Here is a 21,503-nt window from a genome sequence, read left to right as displayed (position 1 = left end):
ACCCTCCCCTGTGTCACATCTACATGGACTTTTGTGGCAATAATTTCTGTGGTTTTTATAGTTTTCCATCTTCTGCATGTACCCTTAAACAATACAGTCCAGCTTTGATTAGCTGTTAAACTTCCTAAAAGGAATTATACTGTATGCATTCTTTTGTGTGTTTTACTCAATATTACATAGATTACAGTTATTCGTTACTATAATATTATTATCCAATATTACTGCTATTGCAAGATGCTGTAGTTCATTGATTTTCACTGCAGGAATGTTGCATAATTTATGCCCCTTCTCTAATGCTGATGGGCATCTGGACTCTTCCTCATGTTGTGTGGATATTCTCATACACGTGGTGGGTAAGAGTTTGGTCAGAGCAGATTCTGAGGAGTGGGGCTGCTGGGTTATAGGGTCTGTGTATCATCTTTTTTATTTTAAGTTTAATGATTTATTTTGAGAGAGAGGGAGAGAGAGAGAGCATGTGAGCAGAGGAGGGGCAGAGAGAGAGGGAGAGAGAGATTCCCAAATAGGCTCCATGCTGTCAGCACTGAGCCCGATGTGGGGCTTGATCCCACAAACCGTGAGATCATGACCTGAGCCGAAATCAAGAGTTGGCAGCTTAACCGACACAGCCACCCAGGCGCCCCTTTGGGTATATGTATCTTCTTCTTTACCATGTCACTTCTGTACTTTTTATATCTGAAAATGTTTCTTAGGGAAATAGTGCTTGTCACACCCCAGCATTGTCTGGGGTAGAGGAAATGAGGTATGCCTGCCCTTGTGGTCTGATCAGCCCACCTTCGGTCCTCAGAACTTTGTCCCCTCCAGCCCAGCCACCCTGTCTCCTCTGGCACCCATAGGCCGGGGCCCCTTGGCAGCAGGCTCTGCTCCGGCCTACCTACCTCAGTGATGCAGTTGGGTGGGGGTAGGAGGAGGCTGAGAATGAGGAAGTAGAAACCAAATACTTGGGCCACAGAGAAGTCCGGTCCACAAACCTCAGTGTTTTAGCAGCATACTCTGTGGAAGAGGAACATGCAAGCCACCTGTGCAGCACCCCCAGCAGGCACCAGGCTCACTGGTGCCAAGGAGGGCTACCACACAAGCTGACACTTTGCCCTAGGTTCCTGTGCATAAGTCACTCCATGCAGTCTTTGCTGTGCAAAGATAGATGTTATCATCCCCATATCACAGATGAAGACATTGAGAGGCACAGAGACATCGAGTGACTGGCAACATAGTACAACAGTTAATAGTGTGCGATCTGGACCCGTATAAACTGGGTTTAATTTGTGGCTTCCCTACTTACTGATGCAGTCTTGGGCCAGTTACCTGACTTCCTTCAGTCTCAGTTTTCTCATCTATAAAATGGGGCTAACGGACCAGTGGGTTACTGAGTTAGGAGATAATGTGATGAAGTTGCTTAGCAGAGTGCCTGGCACAAAGGAGGAGAGCAGGACTACAAAACGGGAACTATGGAGTTCCAAGATTGATAGGCAGGACACGAAGCGGGGCGGGAAGGGGAGGGAACAGCTTATCCTGGCAAGCTGGGACCAGGCCACCAAGCTGAGGGAGCTGATCCAGCACTGTGTGCAAACTGTCGGTGGAGTGCTGTCAGGGTGGACTCTGAAACACAGGCATCCAGGCAGTCCTGCCCCCTGGCACCTTTGCCCAGAGCTTTCTCCCTACCTGGGGTTACTTTAAAGGGCACTAGAAGCTGGAGCCTTGAGCATGTGGAAGCTTTGGCCCAGCTTCAGTGCTGCCTCTGGGAAGCCGTATTGGCAGGCGGCAGCAGTGGCAGCCAATGGGCAGCAGAGCCTGTTGCTAAGGTCACTGGTGAACCTTATTTGGCAACACAGGGCTGACCCTGCATTCACCTCCGAGAACCCTGGGAAACGCCAACCACAGATGTGAAATGAACGTCTCCAAACCACAACTGCATTTCCTTTGAGAAAAGATTCGGCTCTCTCTCTAGCCTGCCTCTCACGGGTTGGACGCCTTTTGTTCAATCTCTTGCAAGCTCAAGAGAGAGTAGTCTGGGCAGGGAGTCTGCTACAAACCCATCCTAGATGGAGAAAGGGCAGGGGCTACTGTACCCGTGGCCCCAGGACCCATCAAGGACCTAGAGGTCTCCTGTTCGCACTCTGGCAGCTGCCGACCCCTGCCCGGGCCTCCCTGCACACACCCTGAAGAGGTCCTGGCCCCACTTCCTGCAGCTTCGGGAAGCGGCTGGTATGAGGAAGCCCCAGGGCACGCAGGGAGGAAGTAGGCCTGCCTGGGCCCTCACCATCTGCACCGGCCACACCGCTCTGGTGCAGCCTACAGCTCAAACGGTCGGCGGTTTTGTTTTTCACCTCCTGTTTGTGCATCTTCTAGCTTAACATTAAACAAGTGAAACTGTTGCCCCACCCCAGACAAATGTGGGAGGGACACTGTGCCCTCAATATGTCCAAAATACTACTCTTTCCTTGTATTTGTGTGGCAGCTTCAAATCTAGGGGCTGTGCTCACATATGCCATTTTGTTGGATCCTCATAAGCCCAGCTAAGGTAATAATAGCTAGTGATGACTGAGCCCTCACCGTGTGTCAGGAACATGACGAAACTCATAGAATCCACTATTGCTGTTCCCACTTTACAGGAGAGAAAAGTGAGGCAGCGAAGGATTCAGTAATTGGCTCAAGGTCACATAGCCTGTGAATGACAGAGCTGGGATTTTTATCCCCAAGAGCCCAATTCCAAAGTCTGCCCTATTACCTTCTGTTATATTGCTTTTCAAAGCATATACACAAGAACAAATCCCATTTACAGGTGAGAAAGCTGAGGCTGAGAAGATTAAAAGGTTGCTTTCCCTGTCCACATCTACTCCCAGAGGACTGTCCACTGGCATCCTGCATCTGCCCCACCTCCTGACCCCCAGGCTACAAGTGGCCTATCTGGAAGAGGCTATGTAAGCCCATCTGTCAGGTAAGGGGTGCAAAGGCAGGCTGATGGAGGATGTGCCACAGGAGATGCCCCTATGCACCCCCACCTGCCCGCGGCCCTCAGAAACCTGCACACACCAAGACAGTCAAAGCATTCCAGGGACTGGGGTCCGGGGACCATGGGCAACAGAGCATCTGTCCATAGCACCCTCAACCCATGATGCTCTGAGGGGCTGGGGTGGGGTCTGGACACTGAGGAAACGCCAGTGCAGACCCCTTGCTGGGGCTCTTCAGGCTGTCCTCATGCATTGAACACATTTTTGTGTGCACCTGCACCTACAGTGTGTCAGGCAGTATTCCAAGCACTGAGGACACAACAGTGAGCAACACAGACCAAATTCCATGCCTGGCATGGAATTATTTCCAGTGAGGAAGACAGACATTAGGCAAACAGTCGCAAAGACAGCTGAAGAGCACAGGGTGCTAGGAAAAGGGTGCAACTTAATTTCAGGGTCTTCATGGAAGAAGGAGTGTGTGGGACGGGGGATTAGAGAAGCCAGCCATTCCCCAAAGTGAGTGATGCAGACGGCAGAACAGAGGCTGGTGTGGAGTGGTCGGGTGCGGACAGCTCTTGGCCCCTGTCCCACAGCCCTGTCACCCATCTTCCGCATTCCATCCCTTTAGGAAATCTGCTGCCCGGAGAGCTGCTCTGCTGGTGTCCTCAAAGTTGCCCCTAAGCAGTGTCTTTGCCGGCAGCAGCTTTTAGTGTGTGTGCCGGAACAGGCACAAACTCCTGTGTGTGCTGGGGGACACTGGAGTGGAGGGGGACTATGGTTTTTGATCTCTGATCCTCAGTTCAATCCAAGCACCTGCATTCCTCATGAAAGTCCTGTGTGTGCGTGTGGGAGAGCCACGGCAGGTCAAAGGTGAAGGAAGCCAGGAGGACGAGAAGCTGCTGGTATGAAATATCGAATTCTGAGAAACAGTTTCAGAATTAAACATTTTCAGGTTAACCAAGAGCCAGGGCCCTTCGTAAAGTACCTCTGAAAAGAGTTTTTCAGCATAAATCGTGAAATTAGCTTTTCCTAGAGAGGAAACCTTCCCAGGGCTGACAGCAAACCTGCCAGCTTCAGAGGAAGCTGGGGCCTCACTGTGGCCCCTCCCTGCGCCGGCGCCTCCTGGCCTGCAGGCTCCCAACCCCGGGTGTGCACCAGTGTGTCCGTGGCCAGGCTGCTTCCGGAACACCCTCGCAGCCTTCTCTAAACATGCTTCTCCCCTCTTGGGGACTCTCCCTGTGGAAAAGAAACCCCGGCACTCAGGGTTGCAAGGCTGTGATTTCCAGTTTCATTTTCCAGTTTCCATTTAGAAGCAGCTCCACTCCCTGTGCCCCAAGGCACAACAGAGAGGCTAAAGGGCAAAAGAGTGTTCCTGCCAGGACCTGCTCCCTGGGGCTCCCAGAGGGTGGGGACTGGCTGAACCCCGGTAGGAGACGCTGTCAAAATTCAGATTTCTCGGTTCCCCAGTCTCTGAGGTGGGAGGTTTGGGCCCTTCAGTGGTTCTGATGTGGCCTGGGGACCCCACTATGCAGTCACAGCCTCAGAGACCATCAAAACAGCCAGAGCACAGCTGAGGTGCAGCCCAATCCCTCTCCAAGGCTCTTCCTGTGAGGAGGGCTTGTGAAACTTTGGCCGGCATCTCCTGCCCTCCCCTACTGGTGTCGAACACATTTCTGATGTCAGTTCTCTGGGACTAGAGGAATACAGGAAGCCCACCCTATTGTCTTCACACAAGCTCCTCTCTTCCCCACATTTCAAATTTCTCTTTAAGAAGCTAATTTGTAATGAGTAATTTGTAATTGAGTAATCTGTAAATGAGTCCCTTCCTCATTTATTTGCAATTTGTAGTCTATCTAATTCCAAAAAGGCTGTAAGGACACTTACATCTGTCTTTTTGCCCTGAGCGCATGTGTGTGCGTATGTGCACACGCGTGTGACTGTGTATGAGGTGGGCCTTCCAATGTGCCTTTGCCCTGCTTTGACCTTGGAGGGAGCAGGTGGTGAGCTCTCCAAGCCTGGCAGATGTAGACCTTTCCTAATCTCTAGGGCAAATTTGTTCTTCAGTGTTTCTAGTATCAGTTTTTGATCAATCATTAATCAAAGTTGCAATAAAAAGATAATCTTCTCAGGACTGGGCTGTAAAGATCCTGGTTGAAACCTTAAACAAACCCTTCTGTGGAGGTCTCAAAGCCAAGAGACCTCCCTCACAGCTCCCTCACAGAGGTCTCTCTCTGATAGCTTGGCTCATTCCTGCTGACTTGTGGGTCTGCAGGGCACAGTGGTGCCTGGGATGGAGAAGGAGGCCCACTTCTCATGGGAGGAAGACAGGAAGCAGCTGCTCCTCCCCAGGGCCCAGCAGGGGTCAGAGGCTGTGGGGCCCTCACTCCTCTCACAGCTCCCTCACAGTGGAAAGGGAGGATCTGCTCTTTGGGGCACGGGGTCACAGGCTCCTGGCAGGCTGCACAAGCCAGATCGAGTGGCTAGAATCAAGAGGGAAAATATGATGCCCAGCACCAGGTCCAAAAAGCAAGGACAAGAAGACAGAGCATGGGGACCTGGACCAAGTGCAGCCTGGACCAACAGACTCAGGGGTTTAGTAATCAGTGGCTTTCACAGGAGCCACAACAAGTGCATTGTACAAGAAGCCAACTGGCTCACGTGGAGCTACCTAAGATGTGTGGAGGGGCGCCTGGGTGCCTCAGTATGTTAAGCATCCAACTTTGGCTTAGGTCATGATCTCACGGTTTGTGGGTTTGAGCCCCCTGTCGGGCTCTGTGCTGACAGCTTGGAGTCTGGAGCCTGCTTCAGAATCTGTGTCTCCCTCTCTCTCTCTCTCTGCCCCTCCCCTGCTAGTACTCTGTCTCTCTCTCCAAAATAAATTTAAAAAAACATTAAAAAAAATTTTAAGATGTGTGGAATTTGAGAAGGTGGGAGAGGCACACACTATTCTCTCCAACCCCTTCCAACACATAACCAGTCCCACTCTGGTACCACATTTTCAGATACACAGGGGAAATGGGGATTTTCAGAGAAGTGTCACCCTGGAGGTGCAGGAGGGTGAAATCAGGTGTGAGAAATTGCTCAAAGAACTGACATCCAGAACAGGGATAGACTTGTCCTGGGTGGCTCAAAGGGAGGAAGTTGAGAAGAGTTGAGAAATAGATGTGAGAAGGAGACTTCCTATAGGTCGGACGTTGTCTTCAAAGATGATAGATAGATAGATAGATAGATAGATAGATAGATAGACACATTTTTTTTTTCCTGAGAGACAGAGAGAGAAGAAGAAAGGAATAGAAAGGTACACCCCTCAATTTTAACAGTGGCTGTCTCTAGCAGGTAAGACTTAAGTTTTTTCCCCTGGTGCTTACCAACAGTTTCTAAAATGTTCATAATACACCCAAATTATTTTTTGATGTAGTAAAACATACATAAAATTTACCATTTTAACCATTATTAAGTGTGTGATTTAATGGCATTAAGTACATCCACACTGTCATGCAGCCATCACTACCATTCAGCTCCAGAATTTTTTTGTCATCCTCAACATAAATACCAAACTCATTAAACTAATTCCATATTCCCCTCCAGCCACCAGCCGTTGGCAACCACCATTTTACTTTATATCTCTATGCATTTGACTACTCTAGCTACCTCACATAAATGAGGGACAAATATAATATTTGTCCTTTTGTGTCTGGCTTATTTCACTTTTTATTTTTTAAAGTTTATTCATTTATTTTTGAGAGAGAGAGCGTGAGTGAGGGAGGGGCAGAGAGATAGGGAGAGGGAGAATCCCAAGCAGGCTCTCCACTATTGACATAGACCCCAACGTGAGGCTCAAACTCACAAAATGTGAGATCATGACCTGAGCCAAGATCAAGAGTCAGCTGCCAAACTGACTGAGCCACCCAGGCACCCCTGGCTTATTTCACTTCTTAGCATAATGTTTTCAAGGTTCATCCATGCTGTACCATGTGGCAGAATCTCATTTCTTTTTAAAGCTGAATAATATTCCATTTTGTGTACAGACTACATTGTGTTTATCCATTCATCTGTCAATGGGCATTTAGATTGTTTTCACTTTGGGGCTATCGTGAATAATACTTATAGGAACATGGGTATAAAAATATCTTTTTGAGTTCTTGCTTTCAGTCCTTTTGGGTACATATCCAGATTTGGAACTGCTGGATCTTAAAGTAATTCTGTTTAATTTTTTCAGGAAATACTATACCATTTTCCACAGCAACTACACCATTTTAAATTTCCACCAGCAATGCACAAGAGTTCTAATTTCTCCACAGCCTTGTCAATACTTATTATTTTCTATTTTTTTGATAATAGCCATCCTGAAGGGTGTGAAGTCATACCTCACTATGGTTTTGATGTGCATTTCCCTAATTCAAACTGCTCATTTTTATTTAAAAAAAAATTTTTTTTTAACGTTTATTTATTTTTGGGACAGAGAGAGACAGAGCATGAACGGGGGAGGGGCAGAGAGAGGGGGAGACACAAAATCGGAAACAGGCTCCAGGCTATCAGCCCAGAGCCTGACACGGGGCTCGAACCCACGGACCGCGAGATCGTAACCTGGCTGAAGTCGGACGCTCAACCGACTGCGCCACCCAGGCGCCCCAACAAACTGCTCATTTTTAAATCCATTTCTGTCTGAATCAAATCCTTTGTCCTTTATTTCTTGATAATATGGACCTTTCTCCCTTATTCTCCTTGTCTATACTTATTCTTTGCATTGTATGTATTCTTTGAAATTGTGGCAAAATAAATACACATAACACAAATTTTAGCATCTTAACCATTTGTAAGGGTACAGTTCAGTTTTCTTAAGTAAATTCACATTATTGTGACCTAACCCAAATTACTTTTATAATGATAAAAAGAAGCAAAGTCTATTTTATTTTTTTTTTATTTTTTAAATGTTTATTTATTTATTTTTGAGAGAGATAAAGAGAGAGAGAGGGAGCAAGTACACAAGTGGGGGAGGGTAGAGAGAGAGAGGGAGACATAAAATATGAAGCAGGCTCCAGGCTCTGAGCTGTCAGCACAGAGCCTGACATGGGGCTAGAACCCACAAACTGTGAGATTATGACCTGAGCTGAAGTCAGATGCTCAACTGACTCAGCTACTCAGTCACCCCACAAAAGTCTATTAAAAAAAAAAAAAGGCAAGCAAGCAATGATTCTCAGTCCATGGAGATGTTCACACACTTTGGCCCAGTCTTGGCAAGGACTTGCATTCATCTACTGAGCACCTTCCATGCTCGGGGCTGTGTGCCGGGCAGGGGGCTCTGAGGAGATCAGGTTTCCATCCTTGGATTTCAGCCTCTGTGCAGAACAGTTATAACCAAGGCTGTTCTGGGCTGAAAGGGCCATGCTGCTGTGTGATGAAGGGTTGGGAAGGTGGCATTGATGGGGTTACATGTGAGCTGTGCCTCAAAGGACAAGGAGACATTTGCAGGTGCCCAAGTGCAGAAAGGACCTGGCTAGTGCTGTCAGGCTATGGCAGCACTTATCACAACGGCCATTACACAAACACTTGTTAATAATTTATGTCTGTTTTCCCTCCTCAGCTGTAAGCTTCATGAGAATAAGGCCAGGTAGTCTCATTCCCTGTTGAACCCTACTGTGTGTGCCCAGCACAGGCAGGTATAAAATGAATACTTGCTGAATAAGTGTTGGGAAGAGGGAGGAGAGAGGAGAAGTCTCATTCGAGATCTCGGCTGTGAGAGGCAGACAGCATGGCTGTACTCCGTGGGGAAAGGGGTGGAGGGAAGCATTACACAGACAATGCTGGCGGAAGCATATCAAATACTGCACGAAGGCAGCCAGTGTAGGAGAGTTTGAAGACCCAGACTTGAGAGAACTAAAGGGCATAATTGCTGGGAGGGGCTCTGGTGAAAGAGGAGAGGCTGGGAGGCACACTCAGTGGAAGGAGAGGAGTCTCTCTTTTTATGAGACTCAGATGGCCAAAGACAGAACAAGCCAGTTGTTGGCAAGGATGTGAAGCAATTGGAACTCTCACACGCTGCCAGAGAGAGTTCTTCCTGGTACTATTCCAGGTTTCAGATAGAACTCTGGTGGCTGGTTAGTGCAGACCACCATTTATTCCATATTCCAAGGGAACACCGGCATCTGTACTTGGACTATCAGACATGAAAGGCTCTACGTCCAGAGCAATTTCCAAGATGGGCCTGAATCCATGGAACATGCCACAACCAAGAGCCCAGAGTTGGTTCTGTGCTCACCAGCCTCCAAAATGTCAACTTTGCCCACATGCTTCCTTGTCCCTCTTTTCATGTCACATAGCTGGCAGAACTTCAGTCAACAGAAGGTGGACCATGCTCTTTTCAAAGAGCACACAGACGGGTACTGATGAGACTGTCCCCTGCCCCCTGTTTCCCAAGCTCCAGACACCATGGTGAATTCCATCTGGGTGTTCAGAACCCCTCTGCCTGAGGGGCCTTTATGCACACCCAGGCAGGCACCAGCAGCCCAGTCCCCTGCTGGTGCTCCAACTCCAGACTCACTGCACAGAGCTCCTCGCCTACCAGAAATGGGGCACATGTGCCAACACAGAGCCCACACAGGGCAGCTCTGCTTGCCACCTGCACAACCCCAGTCTGAGGGAAGGAAAATGCTGACTCTGTGTGTGGTCTGCATCTTTACTGCATCGTCCTTTTCAAGTTGGAGGTTGTTGTCACTGAGTTACCAAATGCCACTCTACCCACTGTTGGGAGCCAGAGAGAAGTGCCCAGCAGTCCTTGGGATGAAACTGCAGTCCAGAGGGGAGGATAAAATGAACACAGATGACGCAACAGGGACCCAATACAAGGCAGTATGTAATTAGGAGCCACACTGTATGGTCTCACTCCAAGTGCAGCTGAAGCTCAGAAGAGTGAGGGGCCCATAGGGGTGGGGTGGCCAGGGAAGGTCCTGGAGCAGGGCCGCAAGGTGGGCAACAGAGGACAGACGAGATCATTACAGATGAGAGAAGCAACAACCGGGACCTAGATGTAAGCGCACAGAATTCAAGACCTGGCCAGGCTGGGACCCATGTGGGAGGGCCTCACTAGCTAGCTGCCCTTTCACCCAGGAGAAAGGCCACAGATGGAAGGCCTCCCTCAGCCCCACCCAGGCCCCCAGAACACATGCTCCACTGTCTCCAGCTTGACCACAACCCCCACATGAGCTGTGTCCTGTTCATACTGGCCCAGAAACTGGGAAGTACCTGGCATGTGGCCCCTCCACTTCCTCCACATGATTGCCTGGGGCTCTGGGGGTATCAGCAAGGGATCATTTTTGTGGTCAGGAAATGTCTGTGGCAGCTGTGGACACCACTGGCTGTCTCTGGGCTCTTCTGAAGTGGAGGCTATATTCCCAAAGATTTGCAACTGCCTAAACTCCAGCTCCAATCTCTTGCTTCTTCCTGGTAGGCCCATCTTGGTATAGGGGGTGAAGGTTATCTTTACCCATGTCCATGAGGTCCCCTCAGATCCAAAATACTCTTAAGTTCAAAGGCGGGACATCGAGAAACAGAACAGCAGATACCAACTTGTGGTTTAGTTCAATGGTTTTCAACCTTGGCTGCACATAGGAACCACCTGAGGAGCTTCTTACAAATGTTCATGTCCAAATACTTCAACAGACACTTTGCAAAGAGGGGATGTAAATGTCTAATAAACATATGAAAAAGTGCTCAACTGTATTAGTCATCAGGAAAATGCAAATTAAAACCACACCGCAATATCATTACACACCCACCAGAATGGCTAACACGAAAGAGATATGAAGTACCAATTGCCGGCAAAGATGTGAAGCAACCAGAACTCTCAGACATTGCTGGAGGGAGTGTGAACGGGTACAGCCACTCTGGAAAATTATTTGGCATAAGGTACTGAAGTTGAACACATTTGTATCCAGACTTGCTTAGCACTTCCACTAAATATGCACACAAATGTGCTCCAAAAGACACCATAGGAACGCTCATAGCAGTAGCCGTCATAATAACCCCAAACCCCGAACAACAATCCAAACACCCAAATATCCATCGATAGTAAAACGGATAGATGAATTGGGGAATATCCATATGGTGGAATACTGTACAGCAACGAGAACAAACGAACTATGGCAACCATAAACACACAGCTTGGGTGAATCTCATAAGCATAATGTTGAGTGGAAGAATCCAGACACAAAAGTCCATGTACTTTATGATTCCATTTATATAATATAAAGCTTGAAAACAGGCAAGACTCATTTCCACCATCAGAAGTGAGAATGGTGGCGACCCCTTGGGGCACCAGGGGATGCTGGTGAGGTTGTGCTTCTTGATCCGGATGCTTGTTACTCTGGGTAAGTTCACTTTGCGAAAATTCACTTAGATCTATACTTAGGTTTTGTGTTGTTGCTGTTGTATATGTTACCCTTAAATACACACTTAGATTTTTTTTTCTTAACTCAGATCACTTTAGTTGGTATCTCTGGGGTGAGAGTGAGGCCCAGGCATCAATATTTTTTATATCCTAGATGAGTGTAATGTGCAGCCAGGATTGAAAGCCACTGGTTTAGTTTCTTGGGAAAAGGAGATCCACTCAAAGTTTTGGAATGCTCCTGACAAAAGGCACTGTCCAGGCTGGTGGAGTGAGATACTGGGGTTCAAAGAGTCCATCTTTGCTGATGGGAGCAAGCCTCCTGCACGAGCGGAGGAAGTATTGCGGCATGCTGTTGTAATGTGTTTCTTCCCTGGCAGTGTCTGTTGAAAGCTGGTTGCATCAGTTTGTAATGGTGTATAATGACATCAAGGTGGACCTCGGCTCTGCCCCCAGAGAAGTGGCTTATCAGCACAGCTGCTACAGGGTCATTCATAGAGAGGTGGCAGCTGGACTTCCCAGGGACTATTACCCAGGCCAGAGACACTGCTGAGGATCTGGTGTCGTGGGGGGTGGGAGTAGGTCCCCTGAATGTCTATGTTTGTGGGTAACAGTCTGGGTTCCAGACGATGCCTAAACTCCCTGGCCTCGGGGTCCAGATTAGGAACTTGCAACATCTTGCTGAGGACTTGGTTCAAGTGCCCAGGCTGAGAATTTTCCTTCCTCTCTTTGTGGTTAGAGGCAGCCACCCTAGCAATGGCCACCTCCAGCACACTCTGGTCAACAATGGGCAGCTTGGACAGGAAAAGACAAGACACAGGCTTACACACTACACCTGGGCCCCATCCCAGTACCTGGACCATGAACCTTCTGCTGTGAGAAGGACAGCGCAGAAAGGCCTCAGAAGCTTCCCCCAGACCCCCGGGCCCTCCACCATCCAGCCATGGTCTGCCTCTTCTGTCCATGTCCCTGCATGTCTGCCCCATAGCATCGTGTCTACAGAGCAGGAGTGAACAGGAAGGGGCCTGGGGCCTCTTGCAACTCAGCCAGGCGGGACGCTGGGGGGCCTCGGCTGACTGCATTTGGCAGAGGGACACAGAGTGGTGTGGGATGAAAAAGGACAAGTTAAACTGATAAAGGCTACATCAATGGAGGTAGCCAAGTTAGGAACAAAGAAATCTATCTCCAACTGCCCAGTCCCTACTCCCCAAATTAAAAAAAAAAAAAAAAAAATCCCTAGAAGTGAAAGAGGCATGAATAAGGAAGCCAGGGTGTAAAGATATGAGTGTCTCTCCACTGAAGCTGTAACTCTCCACTTCTCTGGCTTCAGTCTCCCCCATGGGAAATGGGGGGGGGTGCCCCCAGGTGTTTTCTCCTGGCCCAGGAGGGCAGAGGATCAATGGCTCTGCTGGAGTGGCCAGAGAGACACGGTGCCAGGGGCTGTGCCTGTGCTGCCCCTGGCTGAGACCTCAGCCCCCATGTGCCATCTCACCTCCCTCATCTGTGAGAGGCCACATGGCCAGCCCTGCCAGCCAGAGTGCCCCTACCCCTTCCTTTTGTCTACTTTACAAAGCGTTTATGAAATGTTTCCTTTCTGTGTTTCAGGAAATGGGTGGCCAGGAAGAGTTCTTGATTCTAATTTTTCCCTAGAGTTACCTATGCTTCAATGGTCTGTAGAAATTAAACAAAACTAAGGTTTGACTAGGCCAGGGGAGGGAGGAGGCAAGAGAATCCAGAGAGCACTCCAGCAGCAGAGCAGTGCAGGCTGATCTCAGGGGTAGCTAAAGGGTGGCTGGGCTCTGGGCCACTCTTCCTGGGCATGAGGTATGACTGGGGCCTAGGCCGTGGGCCTCTTTGGGCTTCACTATACTCATCCCAGGGGATAAACAAGCACATAATACCCTCATAGTAAAAGCATCAAAGAGGCTACTGACCTGGAAGCACACAGGCTTAGTGGGGTTAGTGACCTAAGGCACTCCTAATGTCAGATCTAAGGGAATCCCATCCAGACATGGCCCGGATGTCCCCTGAATATACGCTTGACCTTAAAGATCCAGCAAGAATCTGTTATTCAGGAAGGTATTTCTTCATTTTCTGAAACTGTTGACATTTTCCAGTCAGCCATATAATTTCTAAAAGTCATAAAAATCTCTCTCCTGGTTTCCTTTTATTTACATACTTATCTTCCTTCTCAAAATACTCCAGTAAGTAATATTTCCCCATATGGAGAAGTCACTAACACAGTACCCTCTACCAGGCATTACAGTCAAAAACCTAGAAAGTGTATTTTTAAAATTCCTGAGTAGTCCAGAGAGGTCACAAAGCTCATACGAAGAACACCTAAGAGGATCTTGCAGGGCTCATTCAGGGACTATTCTTATTTTAGAAGCAAATCAGAAAAAGTTTCTGTATGGTCAGAGTCCCAGTGGGAAACAGATACACACTGCACAGGTAACAGAGGGGACCTTAAAGAAGGACAAGGTGAGCAGAACTGAGGCAAAGGACAAGGGAAAGAGAAGCACCCTGGAGCCAACACCAGTGGGGGAGCTGTTACCTCCTACCTGAAGGGAGGAGGGCAAGGGAGTGGTTACAGGAACCTAGACAAGCCTGGAGGGGAGGGCTGCCACAGGGGTTGTGCCTGAAGGGTGAAGCACACAGACCCTGCAGACTGAGGCCTAGCAAGTAAGGTGAATGGGATAAAGTATCCTAAAGCACCTAACATTATCCTCCAGGGTCCTGCAGGGACTTTCTATTGGCCAAACCCAACTGGAAGCACTGGTTGATAAATTCCATAAAGGTCAAATCCTGCAAGGTGTGGGGAAGGGTAGAAAATGGGTGGGGCCAGGCATCCCGTGCACTGTCATCAGGTTTAGCCACTGAAAAACAGTTGATTAGAACTTAATGTGCTGTAATGTGGCATTCTCACCATAAATAAATGGGACAAGAGACAGCCCGAGACAGAGATGACCACAAAAAGGGTTCAAGGGATTTAAATGCAGTGATTCTGGTCCCTATCATGGAGGGACAAATTGCTCTACATAGCCTAATAATTCCAAGGTACACATGTATGTTTATAAACATGACTCTGAATTACCAGCAAAGGGTTGAATGTGGTCACTGCACTACTGAACAGAGCTTTCAGGGCAGGGAAGATGATAACACAAGGTAGAGATGTATCTCATTCCAAAAGAAGTACAACAGGGCTTACAGTTAACACGTCAGGTCAGTCACATGTCCTAATCTTCTTTCTCTCCTGAAGTGCTGCTAAAATGCCAGTCAAGAAATAAAATGGTATAGTGGGGGGAATGGGTGAAATAGGCAATGGGCATTAGGAGTGCACTTGTCATGATGAGCACCAGGTGAGGTATGGCAGTGTTGAATCGCTATATTGTACACCTGAAAATCATTTTACACTGTATGTTAACTGGGATTTAAATAAGAACTTAAAAAATAAATTAGATATAAATTTAAAAAAGAAAAGAAAGGTATAACCCTTCAAGTGCAAAGAGAATGGTAAAAGAGACATCAATGGATAAGATTTTAGCACACTCCAGAAAGGCAGAAAGCAGGTGGAGGAAGCTGGTCTCCTAGGGACTGCAGAAGGGGATGTTGCCAGGAGGCAAGCCCCTTCACCCTCAGAACCCTGGAGCAACTCAGACTTGAGGGAAATTAAGTATTATGATGGTGGTGGTCAGGTATAGGAAGCAGTGGGGTAAGGAACCAGGGATATCCTCCTAGATCCCACCTCACACTCCATCCCACATAGCAGGTGACTGAAGACCCTGAACAGGAGAGGCTCAGGCAGAAGAGATGGCAGATGAACACAAGGCTGCAAATGGGGGATGAGGGCAAAGTCTGGAGAATGAAGGGTGAGAGTCAATGTCCCCACTCTTCACACTGCACCGTGCCCCAGGCATATATCACCCCATTCTGGAGTGTGGCGAATTTCAAACATGGCTGCAAATTTTTCTGACACATCTTCCTCTGAGAAGTGGGCGTCAGTCTCCTTCCCTGAATCTATGTAGTCTTGTGACTACAGTGGAAGTGATGCCATGTGACTTCCAAGGCCAGGGCGCAGAAAGCCATGCAGCGCCCATGTTGCTGGCTGGAGCATTCACACTGGAGCCCTGAGCTACCACATAAGAGGCCCAACTCCCAGGCTGGATGCTAGAGACGCCATGTGCAGTCTCCCCAGTCACCAGTCCCAGCTGAGTCCAGGCTTCCCGCTATCCCTGCCAAGTGGAGAACCATCTTGAAAGTGGATCTTTCAGCCCCAGCTGTTCTAAATCCCAGCTACGCAAGCCTCCAGTCATTTCAGTCATCCTAACCAGGGCCCCAGACGTGGTGCAGCAGAGAAGAGCTGTGCCTTTTCTGAATTTCTGACTTGCAGAATAACAAAACGGCTGTTGTTGATGCTACTAAGTTCTAGGGTGATTTGTTATGCAGTAATAAGTAACGGGAACAAGGAGTCAGAGTGCTTCTCTTGAAAAGCAGAATGGCTCAAGTAGTGGTTCTCAAAGGGGTGATCTGGGCCCCAGGTGACATCTGGCAATGTTGATAGACATTTTTGGTTATCACAACTCCATGAAGGGAGGCTGCTACTGGCATCTGGACGTAGAGTTCAGGGATACTGTTAAACACTCGGCAGTGCCCAAGAGCCCCTGACAAAAAGGAATTGTTTGTCCTAAAATATCAACAGCACCAAGGTCGAGAAACCTAGCTTCAGAGAAGAGTGTGGCATTTTGAGGCTTGTTAACGAAAAGGCTGGCTTGCTACCTATAGCAAAGCCCCAGCTGATAGGTTGTTCCCAAACACACAGTTTGATTCATACTTTTTATTGCATCATTCATAAATATTAACAGGCAGCCACGACATATGACATTTGAGGAAAGCCTCCAACATGAAAGAGAGAAAACAAACAAACAAAAAGTAGCTAGGTGGATATAAAGGCAACAAAGAGAAAAGAATATTAAAACAAAACAAATAAACAAAAGAAAAAGAAATAACTCCTTCAGAGAGATAAGAGGGCAATAGCATATCTATAGAACAAGAATGTGATATTATGAAAAAAGGCACAGAAAACATGAATATTTGTATATTAAAAATATGAAGGCCACAATTAAGACAAAATCAGCAGAATGGTTGGAGGATAAAGTCAAGTAAAGTTTCCCAAGAAAGTAGACCCAAAAGGCAAAGGGAAGGGAAATAAAAAATATAAGAATATCAGAAGAGTAATCCAGTTACCAATTTACCAGTTTACCAGTTTACCAACTGGTAACAGCAGTTGGCAGTTTACCAACAGGTAAAATAAAGGGGAGAAAATGATCAAAGATATAAGATATTTTCCCCCGAGACCTCAAGGACACGTAACACACCACTTAGTTCAGCAGCGAATAATGTGTCTGCAGTCACTACTGAGTCAACCAAAAATCATGTTATCTTCTTACTGGGAGATGGAGGGAGGAGAACTGGAAGCAGCTTTGTAGGAAAGCTTAATTTTTGTCTCCCACAAGAAGTCAACAGATGTCTAAAATTGGCAAATCAAGAAATAACAGTATGAACAGAAATAGGAACTAATGAAGAGTAGAAAGAGGCTTCTCTAGAGAGAGAGAAGCACCAAGAAAGGTAAGGAGGCAATCCTTATTACAAGCTTCCTGTACTGTTGATATACAAACCATATGCATGCATGATTTTGTTAAAACAAATTAATTAAACATTGCAACGTGATGGGACTGAGTTTGATTACTTGGAGAATTCACTTAGGTGGATGATCCCTGCCCCAAGAAATGCTGAATAAATTGGCACCTCATTGATGTGGGTGGGGGTGGGGATAGGAGCTGGCAAGTAAATCTTTGGGGGTCACCAGTCACTGGCTCCCTTTCCCAGCAGGCTGTATTTGCTTGGGAAATCCTGCTCTTGAGTGTGGATCCTGCCAGGCTGCCAAAGGAAAGGGGAGCTAGTCATCCTTTTAGGGATTTAGGAATTCACTAGGATTTCCTGTCTCTCCTACTCTGGATGTGGACAATATGCTGGGTTTCTGAAGGCCCAGGGCCCCTCCTGGCATGTGCTCAGCTGCCAGAGGTGGCTGCACACACTCCTCATCATCTCATGGGGCAGATGGGACTTGAGTCACCTATCTCCTACCAGGACCTCCCCAGGAGCTGTCAAAGTGGGGAACATGCCTGTAGGGTTTGAATCTTAACTCTGAGGTACATCTCCTTGGGCACCAGCCGTCAGGTCTAAGGGTCCTTTTTGTTCTTTCCTTTACCCACCTCCCTCCCCTTCCCTCTCCTTCCTGCCTCTCCTTCATTCCTTCAGGGCTTTGCCCCAGGGGCTGCTCAGCTGGCTTGCCTGCTCAAAGCAAGGCAGGGTTTTTTTTTTTTTTTTTCTTTTAATCTTTCCCATTGTTACTTCTTTTAAAAATTACCTCATTGTTAAATAAGTAACAAGTATTCCTTGTAGAAAAATAAGAAAATATTAAAAATCACCCACAATTCTACCAGCCAAATAAAACCATTACTTGTCTATGAATTTCCAGAATGTTTCCAGGCTTATACACTGGCAGAAATATTACTGGTTCACATCTCATCTGGGTACCCAGCTGCTGAGCCCTCAACCCAGGCCGGACCCTGTGCTGAGGCCTTTAGATGTGTTAATCCCACCCAGTTCTTGCAACCATGTTATTATGCCCATTTTACTGGCAGGTAGTAGAGGCTCAGGGAGATCACATCACTTGCCTGAGTTCCCACACGGGTTAAGAGACTGATCTGGATTTCAACCCTCCAGCCTGAGTCCCAAGCCACTTGTCTTGCATGTTTTGTAAACTTTATTCATTTTTTCTTTTTCCTTTTTTTCCCCTTTACTTAGCAATATATGCAAATGTCTTTCTTGCCAGTAAGTATACACCTAGGTCATTCTGCTGCATGATGTGCCCTTGTGTGGATGTGCCAGGTTTTAAAGGACCAATTCCTTTTTCTTGGGCTTTCCAATGTTTCTTTCTCTTTTTTTTTTTCTATTATAAAACAATGTGGTTATAAATATATAACCTTTGCACATATACCTTTGCACAACTGTGATTATTTTCCTAGGATAAATTCCAAAAAGTAGAATTGCCTGGTCAAAGCCTGGACACATTTTTAACACTGGTTTTAAAAAGCCCCTTTTTGAATCATGTCAGCAGTACACACACATTGGTACACATTTCCCTACCATCCATTATTTACTGAGTGTTTTCACTCTTTGAAATTTAGACCACATTTAACACAGAATCAGATAACTCCTACGCAGGAAGCATCCTATATTTCTCTGGATCTAGACCTAAACCATCCTTGCTGAAAAAAACAAAAACAAAAACCAAAACCCAGGACACCCCGACTTCAGTAGGTTTGGCAGAAGAGCGAGGGATGAAGGACAGAGGCCTGGAGGGAGGTAAGGAAAGCAGAGCAGGAGAGCCAGGCTGTGGGCACAAATGACTGGTTTGGGGGAGGTCTTCTTGGGTCTAAAGACCTTGCAGCCACCTCTGATGATTCACAGCTCAACAATGAGCTGGACTCACTGTCCCCAGGGCCCACACTCTACCCAGGAAGTCAACACGAGTACCCTGTGTTATCCAGCTGCCAACACTTTCAATACTCTAGTCTTCCTTGAATATCTTCCAAGGCCCTTTAAGTTGGGAAGTCCCAAAAGACACACAGTCTTATTGTTCTCTTACCTTGATGTTGTTTTCCTCCAATAGGCTGCAAACCCTGGTACCTGGAAAAAAAAAGGAAAGTAAATGATTGAGACAGTGCGCTGAGGGCAGGCCTTGGGGTAAAAGAGGCCTGGGTGGAAATGAAGTGGGGTGTGCTCATTCACCCCAAGCCACTTGTCTTGCATGTTTTGCAAGTTCTTCGGAAGCCACTGAGGTGTGAGCTGGCTGCACGCTGGCCCAGGTCAAACACAGGCATCATGATTTCCACAGAGGCGCATTCTCCACTTGGGGCATTTCTTTCACACCGAGTCTATTAATGCTCCTATGCCAGCAGGAAACTCAGTGATCTTTCTACCTTGTCTCAAAGGCCTTTTATAAACAGTAAGTCATCCTTTCATGTATTTTTAGTCATATATCCATTCATTGGATATTTATTCGACACCAACTATATGCCAGGCACTGTTTTCAGGCCCTGGAGACACAGCAGGAGACAAAACAGATAAAAACCCTGCCCTCAGAGAGCTTGCAGTCTACTAGGGGAGATCAACAACCAAAGAAAGAAAAAATATATATATATAATATATAGTAGTCAGGAGAGGAAAGTGCTCTGGAGGAAGAATAGAGCAGAGAAGGGGAAGGGAGCTATGGAGCAGGTGGGAAAGTGTACCAAATTCTAAACAGTATGGCCAGGGAAGGTGAATTATGACCAAAGACCTGAAAGAAATGAGGGCAAGGACCCTGACATTTAATAGGAAAGAAGATTTCCAAGTGGAGGGAACAGCATGTACAAAAGTCCAGATGTGAGAGCCTGCCTGACATGGTACAGATCAGTGGGAAAGGGTGAGGTGGCCAGAGGAGAGTGAGTGAAGGGGAAGTAAGAAAGAGAATCAGAGAGGCAGCAAAGCTCTGAACATGTAGGGCACTAAAAGAAGGCCCTTGAATGACCTTGAGCTTTGACTCAGATGGGAGCCACTGGAGAGTTTACACAGAGAATTGCAATGATGTGACTCACATTTTAACAATGCCACTCTGGATGCTGTGTTGAGAATAAACTGGGAAGCACAGGTAGAACCAACCAGTTAGGAGGTTATTGCAGAAATTGTGGCAAGAGACACCGATAATTTGGACTAGAAAGGCAGCATGGAGGTATTCAGATATGATCAGATTCTATTGAGTAGAGCCAACAGGAACTGCTCATGGATTAGAAGTAGATTGGAAATAAAGAATTCAGATAGGGCTCTGAGATTTTTGGCCTGAGCAAATGGGAGTCCAGAATTGCCATTATCTGCCTTGCAGAAGCCTACTGATGGAGCACATTTGGGGGAAGATAAGGAACTTGGTTTTGGACATGTTAAGTAGGAGATGCCTTTTAGACAGTTGGAGAGCCCTGTGGGCAGGTTGGATATATGAGTTCAGGGGAGAGATCCAGGCCCAAAATGAAGACTTGCAAATACTCATCACATAGCTCTTTAAAGCAATGACCCAGGATGAGATCACCAAGGGGGTGACTGTCAGTAGGGAAACGGTCAGTCTAAGGAATGAGTCCCATTCAATTATTCAGCAAAACAGACTGAGAAGGAGTAGCAAGTACAGTAGGAGAGAAACCAGGAGAAAGGGTTTCAAGGAGGATGGAGCAATCCATTGTGATAGGTCAAGTCACAGAATTAATCCTTGGATTTAGCATCATAGGGTCACAGTTGATCTTGGTCAAGGGCAGATTCAGTGGAATGGTTGTGGGATGGGAACCTGACTGCAACAGGCTCAAAAGAGAAGAGCTGAAGTCATCAGCCTGAAGGACAGAGTGAGCTGGCAGCAGCAGGAGACTGGAAAGCAAAGGGGTAAGTGATGATCAGATAAATTGCTTCTACCTTCACTCCACTAGTTTATAAAATATAACGCACAAAGCCACACTCCCCCAACACGTGTCAGTGGCAGCCATGGTCACCAAGCTGAACCAGGTTCTCCAGGTCACTGAGCTTCCTCCAGTTCTGGCCCCGTGAGCCACCTATCTGCCTTTTTCCAAACTTACATGAAGTAGTTCCCATTTTCTCACTGTCACCTGTGGCTTTAAGATCAATGCCCACAGCTTGGGGCTGCTGAGTATGCCCTCTGCCACTTACAAACCAAGATCTCACTTGGGCCCCTGGTGCTGATGGGAAGTCAAAGGGAACAGGATAGGCAGCATCCCTAGTCTCATGGAGCTTGCTTTGTGGTGGTGGAGATAATCACCCAAGAGACAGATGCACAGGCAGGTCATTTCAGATGTGGACAAATGCAATGAAGACAATAAAATGGGTGTGAGAGGGGGAGAAAGCATGGGAGGGGCCTCCTTCAGCCAGACTGTGTGGTCAGGCAGCCTCTCTGGGAGATGGCACCCAGCTAGTTCTCAAGCTGGCCCCTACCCCACTCTTCTTGGGCTTTCAGATCTCCCAGAGCTGGCTGGGGCCTGTGGTCATCTAAG

Source organism: Felis catus, chromosome A1 (genome assembly GCF_018350175.1).
Source record: "Felis catus isolate Fca126 chromosome A1, F.catus_Fca126_mat1.0, whole genome shotgun sequence".
Lineage (NCBI taxonomy): Eukaryota > Metazoa > Chordata > Mammalia > Carnivora > Felidae > Felis > Felis catus.
This window is presented reverse-complemented; position numbering follows the sequence as displayed.